At 41.0% G+C, this 14,697-nt stretch overlaps 2 pseudogenes; one reads left to right on the top strand and one right to left on the bottom strand.

The window, feature by feature from the left end:
* The window catches only part of LOC108434107, a 212,065-nt pseudogene that overhangs the window by 56,813 nt on the left and 140,555 nt on the right, over positions 1-14,697 (bottom strand).
* Positions 8,539-12,831, top strand: LOC119263716 (annotated as a pseudogene).

Raw genomic sequence — 14,697 nt, 5'->3', positions numbered from 1 at the left:
AAACTTTAACTCTAAAAAACTTTAACTTAAGTATTTTTTTACCCTTTACCTAGGTTCAAGAAGTGGTAATGAAGAATTTCAAAAAGGAGTTAAGGTGAAGTTGAACAGTTAAAGACTTTATTACCTCAAAGCACATAGACCACTGAGTTTGAATTTACAAAATAACAAAAAAATGAAATGGAGCTCTATTAAATAATACATTTTAAAATTACAAATAGGAAAACTGGAACAAATCTTCTTTTAGAACCCTCCATGTTCTCTTAATGTAAGGAATCAGGGTCCAAAGTGATCAGTTCTTTTCCTTGTGTGTGTGTCTTGGATTGCTACCGCAACTGTATTGGTATTGCTACCACAACTACCCAGGCAGAGTGAACAGTGTGCACAGGTCCTGGTAGGCTAGACCGCTTTCACAACGATCCACAGCCTCACTGGACAGAGCTTGCCATCTGTGGCTCTGTCTAAAAGACAGGAGGCTCTGCTGGAGGTGGCGGAGATGAAGATGCTGAGATTTCCACTGGGAGTGACAAGGCTGGACGAGATTAGAAATGAGCAGATCAGAGGGACAGTGAAGGTGGAGCAGTTTGGAGATAAAGCCAGAGAGGCCAGGTTGAGATGGTTTGGACATGTGTTGAGGAGGCATAGTAGACATATTGGGCAAAGAATGTTGGAGATGGAGTTGCCAGGTAGAAGGAGAAGAGGTAGATCTCAGAGAAGGTTTATGGATGTAGTGAAGGTGGACATGGAGATGGTTGGTGTGAAAGTAGAGGAGGCAATGGATAGGGCAAGATGGAGGCAGATGATCACTGTGGCGACCCCTAAAGGGAGCAGCCGAAAGAAGAAGATCTAAAAAGTATATAAAATAACAAAAGTAGTATTTTATCAAATGCCCTGCTTCACAACCATGGGCTTCCTGACAAGTAGCTAGAGGCCCACCACCTCTGTCATTTGCTTGCTAAAAGTTGCCCTCTATCCTCTTACTGTCTTGTAAATTTACATCAGAGTAAATACAGTTTATGTAATCTTCTGTAGTGTCAGACTTATGCTGCTATTCCCTGTTGACCTTAAGAAACAACTTTGTTCCCATAGTGCTACCAGTGTAAGCATGCAGTTGTGGAACCATTGCCATGTTGTTATCATTAACATTATGACCTGCCCATTGAGCTCTCCTTAAAAAAGCAGAGCCTTTGGTGGACATTTCACAGCCTCCCTCTTCAGGAGCCAGGCCACCCCTTTGGTAGATGTGTCCTGCATTTCTCACATATGTGGGGGCAAATCTTAGTTTTGGCATGTCTGTGGGTGGCAAATGCACACTTAGCCTCCTCATCCCCTTGTCCCATCTCAACCCAGGCACAAAATGCCAGTATTACAAAGTCAAACCCATAAATAATTGTGCCTCACCAACAGTGCATGGGGTGGCCTTTGTCACACAGCATCCACCATTCCTGGGTTTGTTTCCACTGCTGCTCTGTTGATCACATGCCCCCAGGAAACTCATGCAGCACTGAGGTTGCATTTTTTTGTGCAAATGTGGCCGGTGGATTGCAAAGATCAAAGCTCGTCACTGTAAACTGTGATAGTGCTGCTCCAAGTGTGAACACATTTTTTCTTTGGTGTCTTAAGTCAGTGCTTCCTGACAATACCTGCTCTGCAGGTCCAGTGAACTAAACCACTTGGAAGCAGTGAGCTGATTCAAGGCATCATCAATAAGTGAGATCAGATATGAAACAGGCTGTGTGACAGCATTGGGCCACCAACAGTCCAGTCACAAATACCACCTGTTATCCCTCCTCTTCACTAGGCTTTCCAGCGCTGACAGGGGGCTACTTGACAATTAATGACTCTCTCACTGCTACCATCATCTTTATTTTGTGCTCTGTGGTTTCTTTTTTTTGGCAATGGAAGCCAGCGGAAATCATGTAGCACTGCAAGTGTTGATGCCGAGTGACTACCTGCTACACTGATTCTCTCTCTCCAGGCTCCAGCTGGACTCCAGTGCTGCACCTCACAGTAGAGTCTCTTTTGCTTACCCAGCCAACCAAGCACAATAGAACCTATCTAAGCGGTACCAAAGTTGAACATATCCCACTTTTGACACAAGTGTAGAACAGAAAAAGAATGGGAGGATGCCATTTTTCTACTCAAGCAAAATGCTCTTTGATTAGATGGAATGAGGACCATCACCAGCTTCAGGTCCAGCAACAACAGAGGAGTAGAGGGTAGTGTGGAAAGGGCCAACAAGCTAAATCTGCTCTTTAACAGATTTGATACTGCAGGCTCTGTCCTCCCCCATCCTGACTCCTCTGCTGCCGGTCCTCAGCAGCCCATTCCACTCACTTCCCTCCCCTTACTGATAGCCTGCTCCCCTCATGTGACAGCCCGTCTCACACCTCCACCCCTCCCCCACCCATAACCTCTACAGTGAGTCTCATTGCTGACCAGGTGAGAAGACAACTGAAGAGACTCCACACAAACAAGGCTGCAGGCCCTGATGGGGTCCCCCCAGGGTGCTTAAAGCCTGTGCCTCCCAGCTTTGTGGAGTACTGCAACATGTCTTCAACATGAGCCTGAGTCTCCAGAGGGTCCCTATGATGTGGAAGACATCCTGCATTGTTCCTGTTCCAAAGACTACAGGCCAGTGTCACTCACATCCCATGTCATGAAGACCATGGAGAGGCTCGTCTTGGATCAGCTCCAACCCATAGTCCAGCCTTTTCTGGACTCCCTCCAGTTTGCCTATCAGCCCCACCAGTTGAAGACACCATCATCTACCTGCTCAACCAAGTATACACCCACCTGGATAAGCCAGCCAGCACTGTGAGGGTCTTTTTTTTTTTTACTTCTCCAACGCATTTAACACCATCTGGACTGCTCTTCTGGGTGATAAGCTCACAGTGATGCAAGGAGATGCCTCCCTCATGTCCTGGATTGTTGACTTCCTGACTGGCAGTCCACAGTATGTACACCTGCAACACTGTGTGTCGGACGCAGTTGTCAGCAACATTGGAGTTCCACAAGGAACTGGCTTCTCTCCCTTCCTCTTCACCCTCTACACCACAGACTTCAGCTACTACACAGACTTGCCACCTTCAGAAGTTTTCTGATGACTCTGCAATAGTTGGATGTATCAACAAGGGTGATGAGGAAGAATACAGGGTGACGGTGAAGGACTTTGTCGCAATGTGACAAAGACAAAGGAACTGGTGGTGGACCTGAGGAGGGACAAGGTACCAGTGACCCCTGTGTCCATCAGGGGGGTCAGTCAGAACACTGATGCCCTCTACAGGAAGGGTCAAAGCCATCTCTATTTTCTGAGATGCCTGAGCTCCTTCAACATCTGCCGGACTATGCTCAGGATCTTCTATGAGTCTGTGGTGGCGAGTGCTATCTTCTATGTTGTTGCATGCTGCGGAACCAGGCTGGTGGTGGCAGATGCCAGTAGGCTCAAAAAACTGATCCATAAGGCTGGTGATGTTGTGGATGTGGAGCTGGACTCGCTGACGGCAATGTCGGAGAAGAGGACGCTGTCTAAGCTGCAGGTCATTATGGACAATGGCTCCCACCAATTCTATGACACAGTGATAAGACACAGGAGCTCATTCAGTGCAAGGCTCATTCTCCCAAAATGCACCACAGAGCGCCACAGGAAGTCATTCTTACCTGTGGCCTTCAAACTCTATAACTCCTCCCTCAGTGTGTGATTCACAAAGTGTGGTTCATCTGTGCAATACTCAATACCAAACAGTACTGTTCATATGTGTAATAATAATAATAATAATAATAATAATAATAATTGTGTGGAATAACTCAGAAGTACAATAACTTGAACTGCCTTATACTAGATGTTTATTTATTATTACAGTCACCACCACTTTAATATATTCATAAGAACTTAAAGCTCATTTATATATTGCAAATTTCTCTTTGTTTTAAATTATGAAAGTGTTTATTCTTTTACATAAATGGTTGCAACTGTAACAAATGCAATTTCCCTCTGGGATCAATAAAGGATTCTGATCTGATTCTGATTGAACAAAGCAGAAAACTCACTGTCTCAGCAAATATGATAGGGAAGGTCATCAACACCCATGAAAGCCACAAGAATTAACCCACAATGAAACACCATAAAACAAAACCAGTAAGTAATACATTTCAAGTACACAACAACATTAACATTTTTCCCCATGCTTTTAATCTTTATCCACATTAAGCTTGCTATTATAAAACACTCCTGTACTAAAAGCTTTGGGTTGGAAATGACAGAGCATTCAAACTCAATCAGCTACAAACATTTGACATTTCACACATCCAAGTAGTCAAACTGAACCTTGTACTGTCTCACCTTTAAGTCCCACATCACCACAACTGCAACTGGCAGCGAATGCAGAAATGAGCACCAGCAGGGACAGGCCCAACACTCCCACCATCACTCCATCACCACTCCACTGCCACTTTTATTAGTGACCAGCACTTCACCATCCAAGAGGATTAAATGTTTGTGTTCTGAATATTGCATCTTCTAGATGCTTGCTAATCATGTCTTATACTTTAAGAGTCCAGTTGTATTTGCATTTCCTTTTCTACTTTCTTCCTTTGCTTCTTTTTTGCTGTATTTTTGGCAATGCTTTACATCATTAAGTTTAACTTTCTGACAAAACTAAAATAACATAGCTAATGCATAATTCACAGTATTTTAGTTAGGCTAAATACATTCATCTATGATGGCTTACCATTTACTTAGACATTTTTTCCTTTTTACTTATTAAAAAAGTTATAGCCTACAATGCTTGGGTGACGTAGCTTATTGTAGAACGTACAATAACTATGTTCTAAAAATCCCTAGACACTAAGCGAACGCACATCCCACAAAGGTACAGCCCACAACATGTCCTTTAAGATACTCGTTGCTCGTGTGGGTTATCACTGTATCTGTGGCAGATGGTGTGGCAACTACCACGAAATATACAAGAAATTAAAGTTGCTAATATGCGTTTCAGGAGCACTGCCGGCCGTTCATAACACTGCCAATCGGTAATAAAAGAGATGGTGATGGCATGGTGGTGGCGTGAATAAAAGTGACGCGCAGTGGCGGACGCTAATAAAACGGACAGTGAAGTGGCCGTTTCCTGGCTTTGCAAAAGCTGCCACTTCTGCCCATCACGCGGCATGCAGAGATCCAACAGTGAGTACAAATTAGCCTAAAGTACCCTGCTGGAAAATGCAGCTTGACCAGTCAAGAATTTAAGCTATTTTTCCACCAGAATAAGCTTGTTTTTTAGGAGACGCGACGGGAACGGACGCAAAGACGAAAGTTTATTTTACGAGTAGTCATAATTGACCAAACGATGTATTTTGCATTTCTAATGATATACAGCTCATGTAAAGAGACGTACACCGTCAGCGCAAAAAAGCAAAAATGCAATATGATTCACGTCTGACCGGTAAAAGAATGCCAGACTGCTAACACAGAGGCTTTTTCCAAGCACCAACAGCGGAAATCTCATTCCTGATTCGACTTGCCCTTCATTCTGCTCTGCTCTCCTGAAAGACACAACATATGTTGGACGCTCAGGCGGCTTCCTCGCAACCCAGTCCTCCACGCTGCGACTCACTAACTAATCATTCACTCACTAATTAATTCACCTTAGCTGCTCTAGCTAGTTAACTTTGACGTTAGCTCATCAGCTCACAACAACAAAAAAGCAAAATAACATATATTTTACATGACTATGAAATTCCAGCTCTATATTCAATTTATATTACATTTTCAGCTATCAACTGATATCTTAGCAACTAGCAACTAAGCAAGCTAGCAATCAACTAGGCTAACTCAACTAGCCAACGTTAGCTTGCTGTGTTTTGTACACAGAATCAAATACCCCAAGTTTGAGACAGAGCTACTCAACAAGCTAACAGACTCTAACTAGCCAAAACTGTTTAGTGTGTCAGTAATAATAGAATTTCTAACCTAATAAAAACACACTTTAACTCTGAAAACAAGTAATAAAGATGACAGAGCGCGAACGAGAGCTGGCAGGGCCCTAACCCAGCGACGACAAACCTCGGCGAGGAGGGAAAGAGCCGCGAGTGAGGAGGGGACGGAGCACAAAGCCCAACGCGAGTGATGGCGGGAGGAGGAGGACGGTGCCGGCAACAAGAGGCACGAGGGCAAGGTGAGAGTCCCAGGGCAGAAATGTTTATAACATACAGCCAATGCCATGGAGGGAGGTTTCATCAGCCTCACGCTTCACGCTCACAGTAAACTATGGGCACATACACACAAACATTCGGCAATCCAGACACAATACCAATAACAGTCATTTTTAGAAGGGTATGCACCTGATATTAAACTCATGCTGCATGCATGGCCACACTTCCCAAACTTTGTGTCGCCAGTGTGAGCAAATAACTTCAGTCCTTGCCTTGGGTTGCATTCATGCCACTGCAGCCCCTCCTGTGCATGGCAGAGCTCCCCATAGCACCCTAAAACAAGTCCCATGCAGCTGGGTATGATGACAAGAGTAGTAATCCCCTGGGCCCTGTTTAACTCTCTCTGCTGCACACTGAGCCTTTGGTGTTGATATGATTACTGCATGTTGAGGCCCTTGAGCAACCATTTGCTACCCCCAATGCCTAGCTGTGTGTGGAAAGGATAGCTGTAAAACCATATATCCACTGACAAGGTGCCCCAAGTGGATTGGTAAGGCATCGGTTTATGCAAGGGCTGAACCATGGAGGAACCAGTGCCCGGTAAACATGTCTGTTACTGTGCATCCCGCATTAAAATGAGATTGGTATATGCATGGGGCAGCTGGCATAGGGCACTTTGACCCTGCAAAAACCCTGAAATGACTGTGGCACAGATTATTGTCTCCTCAGCAGAACCAGCTTTTCCTTCTTGAGGTCAAACATGATCCTGCCACTGCCAAGAAAACCAAGCTTTCACCCCAAAACAAACTGGGAGTTGTTTTCTTCACTGCGTAGCCCCACTCCAGTTGTGTATCATTGGCTGGCACGTTTGCCACTACATTAGTTGCTCTGCTGGCACTCACTCATTTGCACTCTGCATGTCGTCTCCTCCTTGAGCTCCTCTGCTGCATGTGTTACCTCGCTTCCTGCCTCACCGTTGGCTGCTGGAAGTCTGGTTGGTGTGGAAAGCTGCACATGCCTTCTTTGTCCTTCGGGCAGCAGCATGTTCAGGAAATGCTAAAGTACCAATTCCTACCGCCTCACCTTTCAAACCCTGGGTATGCCTGCCAAACTGTCATGCTCACATCTTCCATCATGCTAATCTGCTCTCCCTTTAGTCTTTGTCTGTCTAGAAATAGTTTCCTGGACAATGGCACTTCCAGCACCTGCCCAAAACAAGCCTGGAGAGCCATGGTCAATGCCATTAGGTTATCATGGTGTTCTGCCAGCAGATCCCAAACACCTTTTGCATTTTTGCTTCCCAGATAGTGGTAATGGCAATAATCCATCCATGATGCTGGGTGACACCAGCAACATTTATTTATTTATTTATTGAACAGGGGTGTGATAAAAGCAGTTACAACTTTACATGCCATGGCCATTGAGTTCCCACTGAAATACAGAGCCTGTGAAATGCCACAGAAGTTACTGTTGTTTTCTCCATGCAGTCAATATTGATTTACATTGAGCTTCTTAGTGAAAAAAAAAAGAAGTCCCATCACAAATTATTTTTTTATGTTGATCATATGTGCATTGGGAGAATAAAATATGTGACTGACTACTTGCTTTTGACAAAAGAATAATAATAAAAAAAGATTTGATAAAACTCTATGAGTAGTACAATAGAACATGTATTTTTCATTGAAAAGTTTAATAAAAAATGTTTTCTGGCAATAAATAGAAAGTAACTTAAAATTATTAAATGAAAACCAGATTTACAATGAAATATAATGCTTATTCTCCATCACTGGAAAAAAAATAATGTGGCTTTTAAACTAAAAAAAAAGAAACCTGGCTAGAGTAAAATTTTGTGGCCAATGAACTAATATTAAGATAACTGAAGGATAATTTCTGTTGTCAAAGTGTTTTGTTCAATGACATACAAGTTAAGTAAATGTTCCCTAGGATATCTTTTTGTTGTTCTTTTTAATTATTATTTTAAAAGCTGCTTCATTTAATTTAATTGTATAAGCCTTCAAAATGTATATTTATTATTATTAAACTTGATAATTATGGTCATATTTAAAGCTATTCTGTTCTCTAATTAGGTTAATTTAAAAATGTGTTAGATATGATGCGTTGAAATGTATTTTAACATGGCCTTAGTAACAACTTACAGCAGAGACACAAAAATAAAGAAGTTATGTTCATCACTGCAGTTACAATTCAAGCCATAACCACGCCTCCTGAGCCCAACCTCACACCGACAGAGCATCATAACAAGCAAGCTATTTAAAGGCAGCTACCCTGACCTTCAGAGAGCTGAACACTAACGAGCATGCAATGCAGCTCACTTCAAGTCTGATGACAATGTTATTAATTCTGTGGATAATTTGGCCCAGACACGCAGCATGTAATGTTAACTGGGTCACCTGCAGGCTTTGGGCTGATCCTCAGATGCCCGGTCTTTCAATGAATGGAGACTTTATGATTGGAGGGATCTTTGCTATTCATTTCACCACGACGTCAGAGCAGAACAGCTACACCAGACAGCCATTCCAGCTACAGTGCTCTGGGAGGTGTGTCTATGAGTGGGAAGTTGAAAGTTTCAGTGGGCATTACAGTGAAATTATAATGACTAAATATTTACTGTATTGCAGTAAGGGGCTACTTATTGAGTTATGGATTTCAGAAGCAATTTGTTGAAGAAAAGGAACTCTAAAGCTGGGTGTGTTTTTTTTTTTCTCTTCATATGTGTCTGAACAGTATGTATTTCAGGGGGCTGCACTTCGCTCGTGCCATGGAGTTCACAATCCACGAGATCAACAACAGAACAGATCTCCTGCCGGGAATCACGTTAGGATACCAGATACACGACTCGTGCGGTGCAGTGCCGATGGCAATCAAAGTAGCATTTCAGTTTGCAAACGGCATGGAACCATTTTTCAGTGATACTGATTCCTGTTCAAAATCTGCAGCCGCCGCTGTTCCTGCTCTCGTGGGAGAATCCACTTCTACCTCTACAATGAGTATGACTAGAATGCTGGGTCTGTTTGGAATTCCACAGGTGATTGTAGGCTGCACTAATTCTAACGTAATTGTTTGTATTTGGTAATAACTAACTTTTTTTTTAATATACAGGTGCGATAATTCAATTAAGCTTCTCAAAAACGTTACCTTCTGTTTTTTTTTTCTTCTCCTTTCTGTACGCTGAATTACAGGTGAGTCACTATGCAACCTGCGCATGTCTGAGCGATAAGCGTCAATATCCTGCCTTCTTCAGGACTGTGCCTAGTGACCACCATCAAGCGGCCGCGCTAGCAAAAATTGTCAAGCATTTTGGCTGGACATGGATTGGGGCAGTGCGCAGCGACTCCGACTATGGGAATAATGGAATGGCGTTGTTTCTAAAGGCTGCGCAGGAGGAGGGAATCTGTGTGGAGTACTCCGAGTCCTACTACAGAACACAACCGCTCAGTAAACTGGAGAGAGTGGCGAACGTCATCCGGAGATCAACAGCGCGGGTAATAGTAGCGTTTCTTGCTTCTGGCGACATGAAGTTTTTATTGGAAGAACTTACAAGACAGCCGCCGCCTCCCCTTCAGTGGGTCGGTACCGAGGCGTGGATCATAGATCCAGATATTCTGAGCTTTAACATGTGCGCTGGGGCGATAGGATTTGGGATCCCCAACGCCGTGATTCCAGGTCTTCGTGAGTTTCTTCTGGATCTCTCTCCAGCACAAGCACTGAAATCTCCTCTGCTAACGGAGTTTTGGGAGAGCTCGTTCAGCTGTAGCCTAAAAGGCTCCTCAGAGGGCGCGCGGAGATGTGACGGCAGCGAGGATATCCGCGCGCTGCAGAACCCGTATACAGACACATCGCAGCTCCGTGCAACTAACATGGTGTATAAAGCTACGTATGCCATAGCGCATGCCATCCACGGTGTTATCTGTAATGACACGCAGTGCGACAAGAGCGCTAAATTTACACCATGGCAGGTATAAAACTGATGTATTTAAAACAGCCCCTTAGCTTGTCTTATAACTTGAATGAGTGTGAGTGTATTGTAAAATATGTATGTATTGAATGCATTAATCCTTATATCGTAAATTGGCTATTTGGGCTGATTTGTCGTTGTGGAAGTAAGAGCGACACGTTGGTATTTTGTTTAATATTTTAAAGCCTAGCTTCATGATAAAGAACAGCGTCAAATACCTTTTCTTCAAATATTATATTTTTTCAAATATAAAAAACAGTGTTTTTTTCGCTTAATGGCATGTTCTTACTAATCTACCACAAAATGACAACAACAAAAAAATTTTTTTTAGTACGAAAATACGAACATTTTTGAATTCGTACAATAAAATGTCTTATTAGAAGTCGTTTATTAGGAGAAAATATTTGTTTATTTTGAAGCATATGCATTTTACTTCCGAAATTCATAATAATTTTTCATATAAGATTACAATTTAAAAAGTTGAAAAATATCAGTCAGCAATTTGGCCTTTCATAACAACATTTTTCAACATCTCTGAATCCACTGATAGAATATATTGTTTTTGGTGCACAATTTCACAAAAATTGCCAAAACAACATTTTTTTAATCACAATTTCATACTGGTTAATTCTGGAACATTCAATTCTAAAAAAGTAATAAATACAGGTCTCTTTTCTTTACTTGAATTTTACTTTGAGTTCGTCTATAATGTCTCAAAGATGTGAGACACCATTTGTCACCGCAGTAACTGAATGGTCCACATACTCCTTTATAATGTGTCATCATGTTCATATTCGTCCATGATAAGTAGATATTGTTTTAGTAATTCATTCATTCATTCAAAAAAAAAAAAAGATCACCTATTCAAAATCACAGTCTTATTTAAAGGTATTCGATTTTTTATTCCACTGCAGATACTCGAGCAGCTCAAGAGAGTGAACTTCAGGACAAAGAATGGTTTTCAGGTCTGGTTTGATTCCAATGGTGATCCTGTGGCCGTCTACGACCTCATAAACTGGCAGGTTAAGAAAGATGGCACAATAGATTTCATCACTGTGGGTCACTATGACTCCTCCAGACCAAGAGGCCAGGAGTTCAGTATGAGCAGAGCCATCAGCTGGGTGGGGGGACAGACTGAGGTAGGGTGCAATATGTCTTTGACAATCAATGTAAACTGTCAATCTAAAATTAGCGAAATCATATCATTTGCATTAATTACTGCCTAAAATGTCTTCAAATGTTTTCAGTTCATGCTGCTCTAAATAATGAAAAATATTAAAACATAAAATAATTTAGTAACACTAATTAAACAGAGAACAATTGCATGACATTTATTCTTTGTATTGCTATGAATGCTTGGTAAATGAAAGCAGTAAATGAACACTGAAATCAAAGAACTTTATACTAATTCAGTGAAGAATAGACTACAATATAATCAGTAAAACAAAAGATTTCTTTGCTCCTCTATGGTAATTACATGTCTAAATATACATTGTTTACCATTTTACCAGTACTACAGACTGAACAGGTAAACTGCAAATAAAATTATGATCAGTGGTAAATATATAAATTATCTGTAATATCTTTTTTTTGCATTTGATAAAACCTGTTATAAAATTTTAAAAATACAAAAACTTCTTAAAAGAAACAGCTAAGGTGACATACATCTGATAGAAAATGTACTTATAAACCACTGAAGCATCAATTAAACTTTCATAGTCAGTTTTACATACTGAAAAGCACAAAAAAAAAAAAAAAACAACCACTATGACCATATAACCTTTCCCTTTGTCTAATAACTTCCAGGTACCAAGGTCTGTGTGCAGTGAGAGCTGTCATCCAGGAACCAGGAAGGCTGTGCAGAAAGGAAAGCCAGTCTGCTGCTTTGACTGTATACCATGTGCAGAAGGAGAGATCAGTAATATGACAGGTTGTGTATCAAAAAAAAAAGGGCAATTTTGCTCAGGACAGTGAAAGCTTAGTTTTCATTCCGTTGGGCTTACTGTCAATTTTAGGTTCTGTATATTCTTTTCAAATCTCTTAGATTCTCTGAACTGTTTGGGCTGTCCTCCTGAGTTCTGGCCCAACACTGAGCAAGACAACTGCCTCCCCAAGCCTGTGGAGTTCCTGTCCTGGGACGACACTCTGAGCATCATCCTGACAGTGTTCTCCATCTCTGGGGCCTTCATAGCTGTATGTGTTGCTGCTGTCTTTTACAAACACAGAGCTTCTCCCATCGTCAGAGCAAACAACTCAGAGCTGAGCTTTCTGCTGCTCTTCTCACTGACTCTGTGTTTCCTCTGCTCTCTTACTTTCATTGGTCAGCCCTCAGAGTGGTCCTGTATGCTGCGCCACACAGTGTTTGGTATCACCTTTGTCCTCTGCATCTCCTGTGTTCTAATGAAAACAATAGTTGTGTTAATGGCCTTCAGAGCTACACTTCCAGGTAGTAATGCTATGAAATGGTTTGGGGCTCCACAGCAGAGACTCAGTGTTCTTGCCTTCACTCTCATACAGGTCCTTATTTGTGTTATTTGGTTGACAATATCTCCTCCTCTCCCCTTCAAAAATCTAAAGCAGTACAAGGAAAGGATAATACTGGAATGTGGATTAGGTTCAGCTATAGGTTTCTGGGCTGTGCTGGGTTATATAGGATTTCTGGCTCTTTTGTGTTTTATTTTGGCTTTTCTAGCACGGAAGCTGCCTGATAACTTTAATGAAGCCAAGTTCATCACATTCAGCATGCTCATATTCTGTGCAGTTTGGGTTACCTTTATCCCAGCTTATGTCAGTTCTCCTGGAAAGTTCACTGTAGCTGTAGAGATATTTGCTATTCTGGCCTCAAGCATCGGCTTATTTTTTTGTATTTTTGCTCCCAAGTTTTTCATAATTATGTTCAGGCCAGAGCAGAATACAAAGAAACACCTTATGGGTAAAACACCCTCCAAGCCTCTTTGAGATGCATACATGTCACACCACGGTTTATCACTCTATATAATAAATTTTATTTAATAGCTTCACCAACAAATTTTTAACATTAAATTACATTTTAAGTCAAGTGTTTAAATATGTATAACATTGCTTTCATGGAATATCATGCCTTGTTTCCTAATTTTCTTTTTCACTAGGAAAGAAAAGTAAGCTTTATATGTTTATTATTTAAATGGTAGTAAATGATAATATATAAAGTAACATTTCAGCATTTAGATAATAGTTCTGCAGCAGCATTTCCATTAGGATTCTTTGCAAAATATACATAAAAAATGCAATGATGTGCATCATTTATATCTTTAATTAGTAAAAAGAGGACATATGTTGATACTGAGTAATTTTGTTGTTTTTTTTTTGTTTTTTTTTTTAACATATATGCCCATTTTGAACTTGATGCCAATAACACGTTCCAAAAAGTTGAGACAGGGGCAACAAAAGGCTGATAAAGTTGTGTAATTCTACAAGAACACCAGGTTGTTGATGGACTACAGGTCAGTAATATGACAGGGTATAAAATAAAATATAAAAGAGTCTTTCAGAAGTAAAGAAGAGGAGGGGTTCATAAGTCTATGAAAGACTACACAGGCAAATAGTGCAACCATCTAAGAATAACGTTTATGTTTGCTTTTCATCATCTACACTATATAGTACCATTAAAACATTCAGAGAATCTGGAGAAATCTCTATATGCAAGTAACAAGGCCAAAAACTGTTATTTGCTGGCCATGATTTTTGGGCCTTCAGGTCAAACTTCATTAAAAACAGACATGATTATGTAGTGGAAATAACTGCATGGGCTTAGAAACACTTCTGAAAACCACTGTCTATGAAAACAGGTTTGTCGCTGTGTCCACTAAAACTGTAAAATACAAGGAAGAAATCGCATATTAACAGGATCAAGAAACTTAGCCATTTTTTCTGGGCCCAAGCTCATTTAAATAGACTAGACTCATTTAAAGTGGAAGCGGAAAAGTGCCCTGTGGTCAGACAAATATTTGAAATTATTTTTGGAAATCATGGACACTATGTCCTTTAGGCTAAAGTTGATTTGTTATCAGTGCACAGTTCAAAAGCCTGTATTCATTATGGTAAAGGGGTGCATTAGTTCACAAGGCATGAGTGACATGCACATCTGTGAAGGCACCATTAATGCTGAATGATATATATATATATATATGTTATGTTTTAGCACAATATGCTGCCATCCTGATGACATCTTTTTTAGGGAATACCTTTATTTCAGCAAGACAGTGCAAAACAACATTCTGCATGTATTACAGCATTAAAAGAGTCCTCATGCTAACCTGGCCTGCCTCCAGTCCAGATGATCTGTGACCACTTAAATGATTTGGTGTATTAAGAAATGAAAAATATAACAAATGACCCCCGAAAATTTCAGCACCTGAAATCCTATATCAAACAAGAGTGGGAAAATATTTCAAAATGTGTTGCTGCCATTAATTTCAAGATGGGCATATGATTTTCAGAAAACAATAAAATTTCATAAAATGTTCGACTATTAATGGAAGACCTTATCAAGATTTGGTGGATGGCCGTCTCTCTCTCCCCATTACTCAGTATCA

This window comes from Pygocentrus nattereri, chromosome 7, assembly GCF_015220715.1.
Source record: "Pygocentrus nattereri isolate fPygNat1 chromosome 7, fPygNat1.pri, whole genome shotgun sequence".
Taxonomy (NCBI): domain Eukaryota; kingdom Metazoa; phylum Chordata; class Actinopteri; order Characiformes; family Serrasalmidae; genus Pygocentrus; species Pygocentrus nattereri.
This window is presented reverse-complemented; position numbering and strand designations above follow the sequence as displayed.